This window comes from Argiope bruennichi, chromosome 11 (genome assembly GCF_947563725.1).
Source record: "Argiope bruennichi chromosome 11, qqArgBrue1.1, whole genome shotgun sequence".
In the NCBI taxonomy this organism is placed as follows: Eukaryota; Metazoa; Arthropoda; class Arachnida; order Araneae; family Araneidae; genus Argiope; species Argiope bruennichi.
Window position 1 is genome coordinate 84522302 of NC_079161.1, and position 12255 is coordinate 84534556.

At 34.0% G+C, this 12255-nt stretch overlaps 9 non-coding genes across 9 annotated transcripts; 6 read left to right on the forward strand and 3 right to left on the reverse strand.

Annotated features, from left to right (window-relative positions):
• The first annotated feature begins 1165 nt into the window (after nt 1–1165).
• Nucleotides 1166–1327, forward strand: LOC129957751 (U1 spliceosomal RNA). Its single transcript, XR_008782857.1, has one exon. It is a non-coding gene; the product is annotated as a U1 spliceosomal RNA (small nuclear RNA).
• Nucleotides 1328–2534: 1207 nt separating this feature from the next.
• On the reverse strand, nt 2535–2641 carry LOC129957956 (U6 spliceosomal RNA). Its single transcript, XR_008783054.1, has one exon. It is a non-coding gene; the product is annotated as a U6 spliceosomal RNA (small nuclear RNA).
• Nucleotides 2642–3212: 571 nt separating this feature from the next.
• Nucleotides 3213–3374, forward strand: LOC129957997 (U1 spliceosomal RNA). Its single transcript, XR_008783093.1, has one exon. It is a non-coding gene; the product is annotated as a U1 spliceosomal RNA (small nuclear RNA).
• Nucleotides 3375–5337: 1963 nt separating this feature from the next.
• On the forward strand, nt 5338–5499 carry LOC129957740 (U1 spliceosomal RNA). Its single transcript, XR_008782847.1, has one exon. It is a non-coding gene; the product is annotated as a U1 spliceosomal RNA (small nuclear RNA).
• Nucleotides 5500–6714: 1215 nt separating this feature from the next.
• On the reverse strand, nt 6715–6821 carry LOC129957957 (U6 spliceosomal RNA). The gene has a single exon (XR_008783055.1). It is a non-coding gene; the product is annotated as a U6 spliceosomal RNA (small nuclear RNA).
• Nucleotides 6822–7391: 570 nt separating this feature from the next.
• Nucleotides 7392–7553, forward strand: LOC129957998 (U1 spliceosomal RNA). Its single transcript, XR_008783094.1, has one exon. It is a non-coding gene; the product is annotated as a U1 spliceosomal RNA (small nuclear RNA).
• Nucleotides 7554–9516: 1963 nt separating this feature from the next.
• LOC129957741 (U1 spliceosomal RNA) lies at nt 9517–9678 on the forward strand. Its single transcript, XR_008782848.1, has one exon. It is a non-coding gene; the product is annotated as a U1 spliceosomal RNA (small nuclear RNA).
• A 1217-nt stretch (nt 9679–10895) lies between these two features.
• LOC129957959 (U6 spliceosomal RNA) lies at nt 10896–11002 on the reverse strand. Its single transcript, XR_008783057.1, has one exon. It is a non-coding gene; the product is annotated as a U6 spliceosomal RNA (small nuclear RNA).
• A 570-nt stretch (nt 11003–11572) lies between these two features.
• On the forward strand, nt 11573–11734 carry LOC129957999 (U1 spliceosomal RNA). Its single transcript, XR_008783095.1, has one exon. It is a non-coding gene; the product is annotated as a U1 spliceosomal RNA (small nuclear RNA).
• The last annotated feature ends 521 nt before the right edge of the window (nt 11735–12255 follow it).

Consider the following 12255-nt stretch of genomic DNA (forward strand, 5'->3'; position numbering starts at 1 on the left):
TGTGGTTATTAAAAATAGAACGAGTGAGATCGTCTCTCTCACTTGGAACTGACGTAGTCTCTGTTTTGATTTTAGTCTTTAAAAACACTTTCAGTCGTTGGTCAGATTGTCCTAAAATAAGAAATGTTTATTTTATGTAGTATCGGTCGTTTACAATTTGCACTTTAAAACGTAGTCATAAACCGATAAGCGTAATGATCTCGGCCTCTAGGGGGGATAAAATGTGAGAATTCTTCCTTTAAAGTAAAATATCCCGTCGGAGTTGGAAAAAAAAAAAAAAATCCCATGTTCCTAAAAGATTCGCAATTGCTAAAAACTTTGCTTCGACTCGGGGTGGGGGTGGAAAAGTCAATTTAATTCACCTTTCCCTATGCCACTAAACCAAGATATAAAAATTTGACACTATTTCTGCGAACATGGCATTTTTAAAATATGTTGTTATGAAAATGATTTCGAAACCTGCTTGTTTCTGAAATGCTCGATAGTAAAAACGTAGTGCAGGCGTTCAATAATGTAAACAATTAAGATAGGTAATGCACCATTATTACTATTCCGCTGTTTTTTCTTATATGTTTAAATGAAATTTCGTCCTTCTATTACAAATAGATCCTTTTGGATATGGAATTGAAGTAGCAGTGATAACAGCTCCATCTTATGATTTAAGAAGTAATAATCCTTAATGAATTATTAATCTAGCAGCTTCGACTAAAATCCTCTTTTTTCATTTCAGTAACGGCATTTTCCACTAGGATAAAAAGCAGGGTTAATTGAAATTCTCTCTGTTACAATTTCTAAATTATTTGCTTTTCCCACTTCACTCATCGTCAATTCCTGTAAGACGCAGATTCCACTGAGACTTAACAATGGCGGCGCTTGAGTCGACATGACTTCACATTCTCTTATTCAGCTCCAAATACCATATTATTAGTATTGTTTTGCAGAGAGAGAAACGAATATCATCTCTCTGATTTTTACCGATTTTATAATTCGATTGCTGTGTTTAAATTGTACAGAAGATATTTTACTGTGGATACGATCGCTCATTAACTGGGTACAATTTGTAGTGGAAATTTTCAACCAACAACATTTATTTATTCGCGGCTATTTTTACCACTATAATTAGAGACATTATGTTTTTATAAATTTTCATGGAACAAAGCGCCGCATGCTTACTTGGCGTCGGAGATGCCCTGATCAAGGAGGGGGCTCTCCCGGTTGGAGGCCGTCCATTGCACTTCGGTCGGCTGACAATTGCCACTTCCGCAAAGTGTGGTTGGTTGGGGCGCATAATTTTTGGTAGTCGGGACTGCGTTCGCGCTGCTCCCGGTTCTTATAAAGAAAGATAATTCGCTCGTTACAATATTTCAATTCTGCAACAGTTGAGGTTGTCATTTGGCATTCATTTAAAACAATTTATCCGAGTCCTCCTAATCCATAAAATATATTTTTATTTTCATAAAGATAAATAACATTATTCGTTTCCTCTTCAGTTGAATTAGATTAAAAGTGAGCAAATGATGAAAATCCAGTTGATAGCCGATAACAAATAATCGGATCAAATTCTATAAACGATATCATTAGACATGGAAGAGTTAAGAATTTGTTTCGTCGAAGTTTCCAGGTAGGGCATTTCTAATCATGGAGATAGCGCAACAAAATATGATTACTTCGCAAGGATTTCGAGAACAAAGGAAGTAAAATTTTAGAATCTTCATTCTGCCTCAAACGAAATAAATTTCACGTAGAAATCACACTTTCTAATAAATTAAGAAAAGAAAAAAAATGTAGTAAAAACCTTTAGCTGACTACATAAATAGCTACAACTAATAGCTGACAAAAAGATTATTTGGACAATTAACCACAATGTAGCAAATGGATATTTTCTAAATATAGCGTAATGCGTGGTACATTTGATGAAAATATATTCAGCGTTAAGTGACTAATTCGCATAATATCTGAAGGAATTTTCATTAAGTATAAAAAAGTAAAGGTAATCTATGATAGCGACCTACTGCTAAATTATTTAAAAGAAATGTAATATGTACATTTGTTCTTTTCATAAATGATCGGACTCTCTTTATGAAAAATGCATCGCTATAATATTATTTCCATGTCGCCCCTTGTGTACATTATAATGAACGTTACAAATTTTCCTGTAGAATCAGCTGGTCTTGAAAGGTGTCGATTTTGTTGATTAAATATATATATATATATATATATGCATGCAAAATTTTAAGCAGTCATACTGTAATAAACCCTAGAATTGCCCCATCAGATCAATTGTTGCTGGTTGGGTAAGTAGAGTAAATATGTCGGAATACGAAATGCATAAGCAAATCAAAGTATTTTTTCTTTAATTTTTATGCATAATATCTTTTAGCTGAAAAATGATGTTATGCAGAATAATTTAAAATGAAATAAATTATAATTGTTCCTTAAGAAAACCTCTTACCGTATGCTTTATTTTTAAAGAGAAGCAAACAAGGCTATAACGACCCGGAATATGCGATCTAAAACCAAGTAATAAAAAATAAAAAAATGTGGAACGCTTCACGATTTTGCGTGTCATCCTTGCGCAGGGGCCATGCTAATCTTCTCTGTATCGTTCCAATTTTAGTATATGTACTGCCGAAGCGAGTACGTTGCACTTTAAGTGTCACGTCGTATATATAGTACGTCAGAACCTGTTTATTTTTCTAGTGGTGTTGTAATTGCTTCTAAAATGTACGTTACATTGTCGCCTGTGGAAGTTTCGATTCAGCATTATTCTTCGAACAACTCAATACACAATAGTAGCTACAATCCAACTGAATGACAATTCTGGAATGCGATCAATGAAATTCAGGTTGACGATACATATAATAAGAATGGATGACATTGGAACAACCATTAGATGTAGCTACTTACGGATATGAACATTCGATTTGCAGCGCCATCTACATATCGTTGTTGATGGTGTAATATGATATTTTATGATTCTTTTTCCCCTCTTTTTTTTATTTAGCTGGGTAAAAATGTTTAGGATAAAATTGTGTCCCTAGTTATAGAATGCAAATATAACTACTTTAAAAATATAAAGAAAATTAAAATGTATGGATTTCTAGAAATATTCAAGAATATTTCGACGGAATACATTAGATTGTAATGAGAGGTATTACCACTTTTGTAAATGAAAAATAATGTATATGAACTTTCTGAAAAGTTGGCCAGTCATACTTACCTGGCACTGGGGATGCCTTGATCAACAAGGAGGCTCCCCCGAGCAGAGACCCTCCATTGCACTTCGGTGGGTTGACGTTCGCCACATCCGCAAATCGCGGTTGCTTGGGGTGCACAATTTTTGGTAGCTGGGACTGCGTTCGCGCTGTCCCTGTCTTAAGTAAAGGAAAGAATTCACTTAGAAAATTGTTACCACGGAGGTGTCCGTTCAGAACCGTAGCCCTTGTGGAAGAATATTCATTTCTTTCGCATCATAACGAGAAATCATTTTCTGTGGAAATTGCTGCTGTTACTCGCATATTAATATGCATCTCTGTCCATATGGATGAACGCATGTACATATCTCTATTCATTCGTAGGAGATACCTAAACCTAATTCAGGAATGCATGCATAGCGGGTACAATTGCATATGAAATTATGGACATCCCTAAATAAAGGGGGGCAACTGCCGTTTCATTTTTGCGCTTAATTGTACACTTCGAATAACGAAATTTCATTAAATAAAGTGGACAATTTAATGAATATTCTGTGCAAATTCATCATGAAAAAGTTTGTCTTTAAATTAAATTTTTATAGACTCTCAAAATATAAAAGTGTCAATCAGCAAAATGCTTTTCTTACATGCACACACAAAATTTCTCGCTGCCATCTACAAAATTTACGTAGATATCAAAATTAGTGATTTTGTTATAGGATAACATTTCTCTTTATTAAGTGTTCCTTCGACTTGCATGTAGCATTCGAAATATTTCAGTTTTAAATATGTTCACAATTTCTTTTTCTTTTTTCCCTTGAATGCTCTTTTATATTTTAAGAATTTTTCTCACTTTTGGAACGACATGTTATAATTGTTCGAGTTTGTTTTAGAAGTAATTGCTGCAAAGATATTTTAAATATTGTTTTGTGTTAAATGAAACTGATTTTCTGCTGTTGCATCTGGCAACGAGGATTTTGTGGTTATTAAAAATAGAACGAGTGAGATCGTCTCTCTCACTTGGAACTGACGTAGTCTCTGTTTTGATTTTAGTCTTTAAAAACACTTTCAGTCGTTGGTCAGATTGTCCTAAAATAAGAAATGTTTATTTTATGTAGTATCGGTCGTTTACAATTTGCACTTTAAAACGTAGTCATAAACCGATAAGCGTAATGATCTCGGCCTCTAGGGGGGATAAAATGTGAGAATTCTTCCTTTAAAGTAAAATATCCCGTCGGAGTTGGAAAAAAAAAAAAAAATCCCATGTTCCTAAAAGATTCGCAATTGCTAAAAACTTTGCTTCGACTCGGGGTGGGGGTGGAAAAGTCAATTTAATTCACCTTTCCCTATGCCACTAAACCAAGATATAAAAATTTGACACTATTTCTGCGAACATGGCATTTTTAAAATATGTTGTTATGAAAATGATTTCGAAACCTGCTTGTTTCTGAAATGCTCGATAGTAAAAACGTAGTGCAGGCGTTCAATAATGTAAACAATTAAGATAGGTAATGCACCATTATTACTATTCCGCTGTTTTTTCTTATATGTTTAAATGAAATTTCGTCCTTCTATTACAAATAGATCCTTTTGGATATGGAATTGAAGTAGCAGTGATAACAGCTCCATCTTATGATTTAAGAAGTAATAATCCTTAATGAATTATTAATCTAGCAGCTTCGACTAAAATCCTCTTTTTTCATTTCAGTAACGGCATTTTCCACTAGGATAAAAAGCAGGGTTAATTGAAATTCTCTCTGTTACAATTTCTAAATTATTTGCTTTTCCCACTTCACTCATCGTCAATTCCTGTAAGACGCAGATTCCACTGAGACTTAACAATGGCGGCGCTTGAGTCGACATGACTTCACATTCTCTTATTCAGCTCCAAATACCATATTATTAGTATTGTTTTGCAGAGAGAGAAACGAATATCATCTCTCTGATTTTTACCGATTTTATAATTCGATTGCTGTGTTTAAATTGTACAGAAGATATTTTACTGTGGATACGATCGCTCATTAACTGGGTACAATTTGTAGTGGAAATTTTCAACCAACAACATTTATTTATTCGCGGCTATTTTTACCACTATAATTAGAGACATTATGTTTTTATAAATTTTCATGGAACAAAGCGCCGCATACTTACTTGGCGTCGGAGATGCCCTGATCAAGGAGGGGGCTCTCCCGGTTGGAGGCCGTCCATTGCACTTCGGTCGGCTGACAATTGCCACTTCCGCAAAGTGTGGTTGGTTGGGGCGCATAATTTTTGGTAGTCGGGACTGCGTTCGCGCTGCTCCCGGTTCTTATAAAGAAAGATAATTCGCTCGTTACAATATTTCAATTCTGCAACAGTTGAGGTTGTCATTTGGCATTCATTTAAAACAATTTATCCGAGTCCTCCTAATCCATAAAATATATTTTTATTTTCATAAAGATAAATAACATTATTCGTTTCCTCTTCAGTTGAATTAGATTAAAAGTGAGCAAATGATGAAAATCCAGTTGATAGCCGATAACAAATAATCGGATCAAATTCTATAAACGATATCATTAGACATGGAAGAGTTAAGAATTTGTTTCGTCGAAGTTTCCAGGTAGGGCATTTCTAATCATGGAGATAGCGCAACAAAATATGATTACTTCGCAAGGATTTCGAGAACAAAGGAAGTAAAATTTTAGAATCTTCATTCTGCCTCAAACGAAATAAATTTCACGTAGAAATCACACTTTCTAATAAATTAAGAAAAGAAAAAAAATGTAGTAAAAACCTTTAGCTGACTACATAAATAGCTACAACTAATAGCTGACAAAAAGATTATTTGGACAATTAACCACAATGTAGCAAATGGATATTTTCTAAATATAGCGTAATGCGTGGTACATTTGATGAAAATATATTCAGCGTTAAGTGACTAATTCGCATAATATCTGAAGGAATTTTCATTAAGTATAAAAAAGTAAAGGTAATCTATGATAGCGACCTACTGCTAAATTATTTAAAAGAAATGTAATATGTACATTTGTTCTTTTCATAAATGATCGGACTCTCTTTATGAAAAATGCATCGCTATAATATTATTTCCATGTCGCCCCTTGTGTACATTATAATGAACGTTACAAATTTTCCTGTAGAATCAGCTGGTCTTGAAAGGTGTCGATTTTGTTGATTAAATATATATATATATATATATATATATATATGCATGCAAAATTTTAAGCAGTCATACTGTAATAAACCCTAGAATTGCCCCATCAGATCAATTGTTGCTGGTTGGGTAAGTAGAGTAAATATGTCGGAATACGAAATGCATAAGCAAATCAAAGTATTTTTTCTTTAATTTTTATGCATAATATCTTTTAGCTGAAAAATGATGTTATGCAGAATAATTTAAAATGAAATAAATTATAATTGTTCCTTAAGAAAACCTCTTACCGTATGCTTTATTTTTAAAGAGAAGCAAACAAGGCTATAACGACCCGGAATATGCGATCTAAAACCAAGTAATAAAAAATAAAAAAATGTGGAACGCTTCACGATTTTGCGTGTCATCCTTGCGCAGGGGCCATGCTAATCTTCTCTGTATCGTTCCAATTTTAGTATATGTACTGCCGAAGCGAGTACGTTGCACTTTAAGTGTCACGTCGTATATATAGTACGTCAGAACCTGTTTATTTTTCTAGTGGTGTTGTAATTGCTTCTAAAATGTACGTTACATTGTCGCCTGTGGAAGTTTCGATTCAGCATTATTCTTCGAACAACTCAATACACAATAGTAGCTACAATCCAACTGAATGACAATTCTGGAATGCGATCAATGAAATTCAGGTTGACGATACATATAATAAGAATGGATGACATTGGAACAACCATTAGATGTAGCTACTTACGGATATGAACATTCGATTTGCAGCGCCATCTACATATCGTTGTTGATGGTGTAATATGATATTTTATGATTCTTTTTCCCCTCTTTTTTTATTTAGCTGGGTAAAAATGTTTAGGATAAAATTGTGTCCCTAGTTATAGAATGCAAATATAACTACTTTAAAAATATAAAGAAAATTAAAATGTATGGATTTCTAGAAATATTCAAGAATATTTCGACGGAATACATTAGATTGTAATGAGAGGTATTACCACTTTTGTAAATGAAAAATAATGTATATGAACTTTCTGAAAAGTTGGCCAGTCATACTTACCTGGCACTGGGGATGCCTTGATCAACAAGGAGGCTCCCCCGAGCAGAGACCCTCCATTGCACTTCGGTGGGTTGACGTTCGCCACATCCGCAAATCGCGGTTGCTTGGGGTGCACAATTTTTGGTAGCTGGGACTGCGTTCGCGCTGTCCCTGTCTTAAGTAAAGGAAAGAATTCACTTAGAAAATTGTTACCACGGAGGTGTCCGTTCAGAACCGTAGCCCTTGTGGAAGAATATTCATTTCTTTCGCATCATAACGAGAAATCATTTTCTGTGGAAATTGCTGCTGTTACTCGCATATTAATATGCATCTCTGTCCATATGGATGAACGCATGTACATATCTCTATTCATTCGTAGGAGATACCTAAACCTAATTCAGGAATGCATGCATAGCGGGTACAATTGCATATGAAATTATGGACATCCCTAAATAAAGGGGGGCAACTGCCGTTTCATTTTTGCGCTTAATTGTACACTTCGAATAACGAAATTTCATTAAATAAAGTGGACAATTTAATGAATATTCTGTGCAAATTCATCATGAAAAAGTTTGTCTTTAAATTAAATTTTTATAGACTCTCAAAATATAAAAGTGTCAATCAGTAAAATGCTTTTCTTACATGCACACACAAAATTTCTCGCTGCCATCTACAAAATTTACGTAGATATCAAAATTAGTGATTTTGTTATAGGATAACATTTCTCTTTATTAAGTGTTCCTTCGACTTGCATGTAGCATTCGAAATATTTCAGTTTTAAATATGTTCACAATTTCTTTTTCTTTTTTCCCTTGAATGCTCTTTTATATTTTAAGAATTTTTCTCACTTTTGGAACGACATGTTATAATTGTTCGAGTTTGTTTTAGAAGTAATTGCTGCAAAGATATTTTAAATATTGTTTTGTGTTAAATGAAACTGATTTTCTGCTGTTGCATCTGGCAACGAGGATTTTGTGGTTATTAAAAATAGAACGAGTGAGATCGTCTCTCTCACTTGGAACTGACGTAGTCTCTGTTTTGATTTTAGTCTTTAAAAACACTTTCAGTCGTTGGTCAGATTGTCCTAAAATAAGAAATGTTTATTTTATGTAGTATCGGTCGTTTACAATTTGCACTTTAAAACGTAGTCATAAACCGATAAGCGTAATGATCTCGGCCTCTAGGGGGGATAAAATGTGAGAATTCTTCCTTTAAAGTAAAATATCCCGTCGGAGTTGGAAAAAAAAAAAAAAATCCCATGTTCCTAAAAGATTCGCAATTGCTAAAAACTTTGCTTCGACTCGGGGTGGGGGTGGAAAAGTCAATTTAATTCACCTTTCCCTATGCCACTAAACCAAGATATAAAAATTTGACACTATTTCTGCGAACATGGCATTTTTAAAATATGTTGTTATGAAAATGATTTCGAAACCTGCTTGTTTCTGAAATGCTCGATAGTAAAAACGTAGTGCAGGCGTTCAATAATGTAAACAATTAAGATAGGTAATGCACCATTATTACTATTCCGCTGTTTTTTCTTATATGTTTAAATGAAATTTCGTCCTTCTATTACAAATAGATCCTTTTGGATATGGAATTGAAGTAGCAGTGATAACAGCTCCATCTTATGATTTAAGAAGTAATAATCCTTAATGAATTATTAATCTAGCAGCTTCGACTAAAATCCTCTTTTTTCATTTCAGTAACGGCATTTTCCACTAGGATAAAAAGCAGGGTTAATTGAAATTCTCTCTGTTACAATTTCTAAATTATTTGCTTTTCCCACTTCACTCATCGTCAATTCCTGTAAGACGCAGATTCCACTGAGACTTAACAATGGCGGCGCTTGAGTCGACATGACTTCACATTCTCTTATTCAGCTCCAAATACCATATTATTAGTATTGTTTTGCAGAGAGAGAAACGAATATCATCTCTCTGATTTTTACCGATTTTATAATTCGATTGCTGTGTTTAAATTGTACAGAAGATATTTTACTGTGGATACGATCGCTCATTAACTGGGTACAATTTGTAGTGGAAATTTTCAACCAACAACATTTATTTATTCGCGGCTATTTTTACCACTATAATTAGAGACATTATGTTTTTATAAATTTTCATGGAACAAAGCGCCGCATACTTACTTGGCGTCGGAGATGCCCTGATCAAGGAGGGGGCTCTCCCGGTTGGAGGCCGTCCATTGCACTTCGGTCGGCTGACAATTGCCACTTCCGCAAAGTGTGGTTGGTTGGGGCGCATAATTTTTGGTAGTCGGGACTGCGTTCGCGCTGCTCCCGGTTCTTATAAAGAAAGATAATTCGCTCGTTACAATATTTCAATTCTGCAACAGTTGAGGTTGTCATTTGGCATTCATTTAAAACAATTTATCCGAGTCCTCCTAATCCATAAAATATATTTTTATTTTCATAAAGATAAATAACATTATTCGTTTCCTCTTCAGTTGAATTAGATTAAAAGTGAGCAAATGATGAAAATCCAGTTGATAGCCGATAACAAATAATCGGATCAAATTCTATAAACGATATCATTAGACATGGAAGAGTTAAGAATTTGTTTCGTCGAAGTTTCCAGGTAGGGCATTTCTAATCATGGAGATAGCGCAACAAAATATGATTACTTCGCAAGGATTTCGAGAACAAAGGAAGTAAAATTTTAGAATCTTCATTCTGCCTCAAACGAAATAAATTTCACGTAGAAATCACACTTTCTAATAAATTAAGAAAAGAAAAAAAATGTAGTAAAAACCTTTAGCTGACTACATAAATAGCTACAACTAATAGCTGACAAAAAGATTATTTGGACAATTAACCACAATGTAGCAAATGGATATTTTCTAAATATAGCGTAATGCGTGGTACATTTGATGAAAATATATTCAGCGTTAAGTGACTAATTCGCATAATATCTGAAGGAATTTTCATTAAGTATAAAAAAGTAAAGGTAATCTATGATAGCGACCTACTGCTAAATTATTTAAAAGAAATGTAATATGTACATTTGTTCTTTTCATAAATGATCGGACTCTCTTTATGAAAAATGCATCGCTATAATATTATTTCCATGTCGCCCCTTGTGTACATTATAATGAACGTTACAAATTTTCCTGTAGAATCAGCTGGTCTTGAAAGGTGTCGATTTTGTTGATTAAATATATATATATATATATATATATATATATATGCATGCAAAATTTTAAGCAGTCATACTGTAATAAACCCTAGAATTGCCCCATCAGATCAATTGTTGCTGGTTGGGTAAGTAGAGTAAATATGTCGGAATACGAAATGCATAAGCAAATCAAAGTATTTTTTCTTTAATTTTTATGCATAATATCTTTTAGCTGAAAAATGATGTTATGCAGAATAATTTAAAATGAAATAAATTATAATTGTTCCTTAAGAAAACCTCTTACCGTATGCTTTATTTTTAAAGAGAAGCAAACAAGGCTATAACGACCCGGAATATGCGATCTAAAACCAAGTAATAAAAAATAAAAAAATGTGGAACGCTTCACGATTTTGCGTGTCATCCTTGCGCAGGGGCCATGCTAATCTTCTCTGTATCGTTCCAATTTTAGTATATGTACTGCCGAAGCGAGTACGTTGCACTTTAAGTGTCACGTCGTATATATAGTACGTCAGAACCTGTTTATTTTTCTAGTGGTGTTGTAATTGCTTCTAAAATGTACGTTACATTGTCGCCTGTGGAAGTTTCGATTCAGCATTATTCTTCGAACAACTCAATACACAATAGTAGCTACAATCCAACTGAATGACAATTCTGGAATGCGATCAATGAAATTCAGGTTGACGATACATATAATAAGAATGGATGACATTGGAACAACCATTAGATGTAGCTACTTACGGATATGAACATTCGATTTGCAGCGCCATCTACATATCGTTGTTGATGGTGTAATATGATATTTTATGATTCTTTTTCCCCTCTTTTTTTATTTAGCTGGGTAAAAATGTTTAGGATAAAATTGTGTCCCTAGTTATAGAATGCAAATATAACTACTTTAAAAATATAAAGAAAATTAAAATGTATGGATTTCTAGAAATATTCAAGAATATTTCGACGGAATACATTAGATTGTAATGAGAGGTATTACCACTTTTGTAAATGAAAAATAATGTATATGAACTTTCTGAAAAGTTGGCCAGTCATACTTACCTGGCACTGGGGATGCCTTGATCAACAAGGAGGCTCCCCCGAGCAGAGACCCTCCATTGCACTTCGGTGGGTTGACGTTCGCCACATCCGCAAATCGCGGTTGCTTGGGGTGCACAATTTTTGGTAGCTGGGACTGCGTTCGCGCTGTCCCTGTCTTAAGTAAAGGAAAGAATTCACTTAGAAAATTGTTACCACGGAGGTGTCCGTTCAGAACCGTAGCCCTTGTGGAAGAATATTCATTTCTTTCGCATCATAACGAGAAATCATTTTCTGTGGAAATTGCTGCTGTTACTCGCATATTAATATGCATCTCTGTCCATATGGATGAACGCATGTACATATCTCTATTCATTCGTAGGAGATACCTAAACCTAATTCAGGAATGCATGCATAGCGGGTACAATTGCATATGAAATTATGGACATCCCTAAATAAAGGGGGGCAACTGCCGTTTCATTTTTGCGCTTAATTGTACACTTCGAATAACGAAATTTCATTAAATAAAGTGGACAATTTAATGAATATTCTGTGCAAATTCATCATGAAAAAGTTTGTCTTTAAATTAAATTTTTATAGACTCTCAAAATATAAAAGTGTCAATCAGTAAAATGCTTTTCTTACATGCACACACAAAATTTCTCGCTGCCATCTACAAAATTTACGTAGATATCAAAA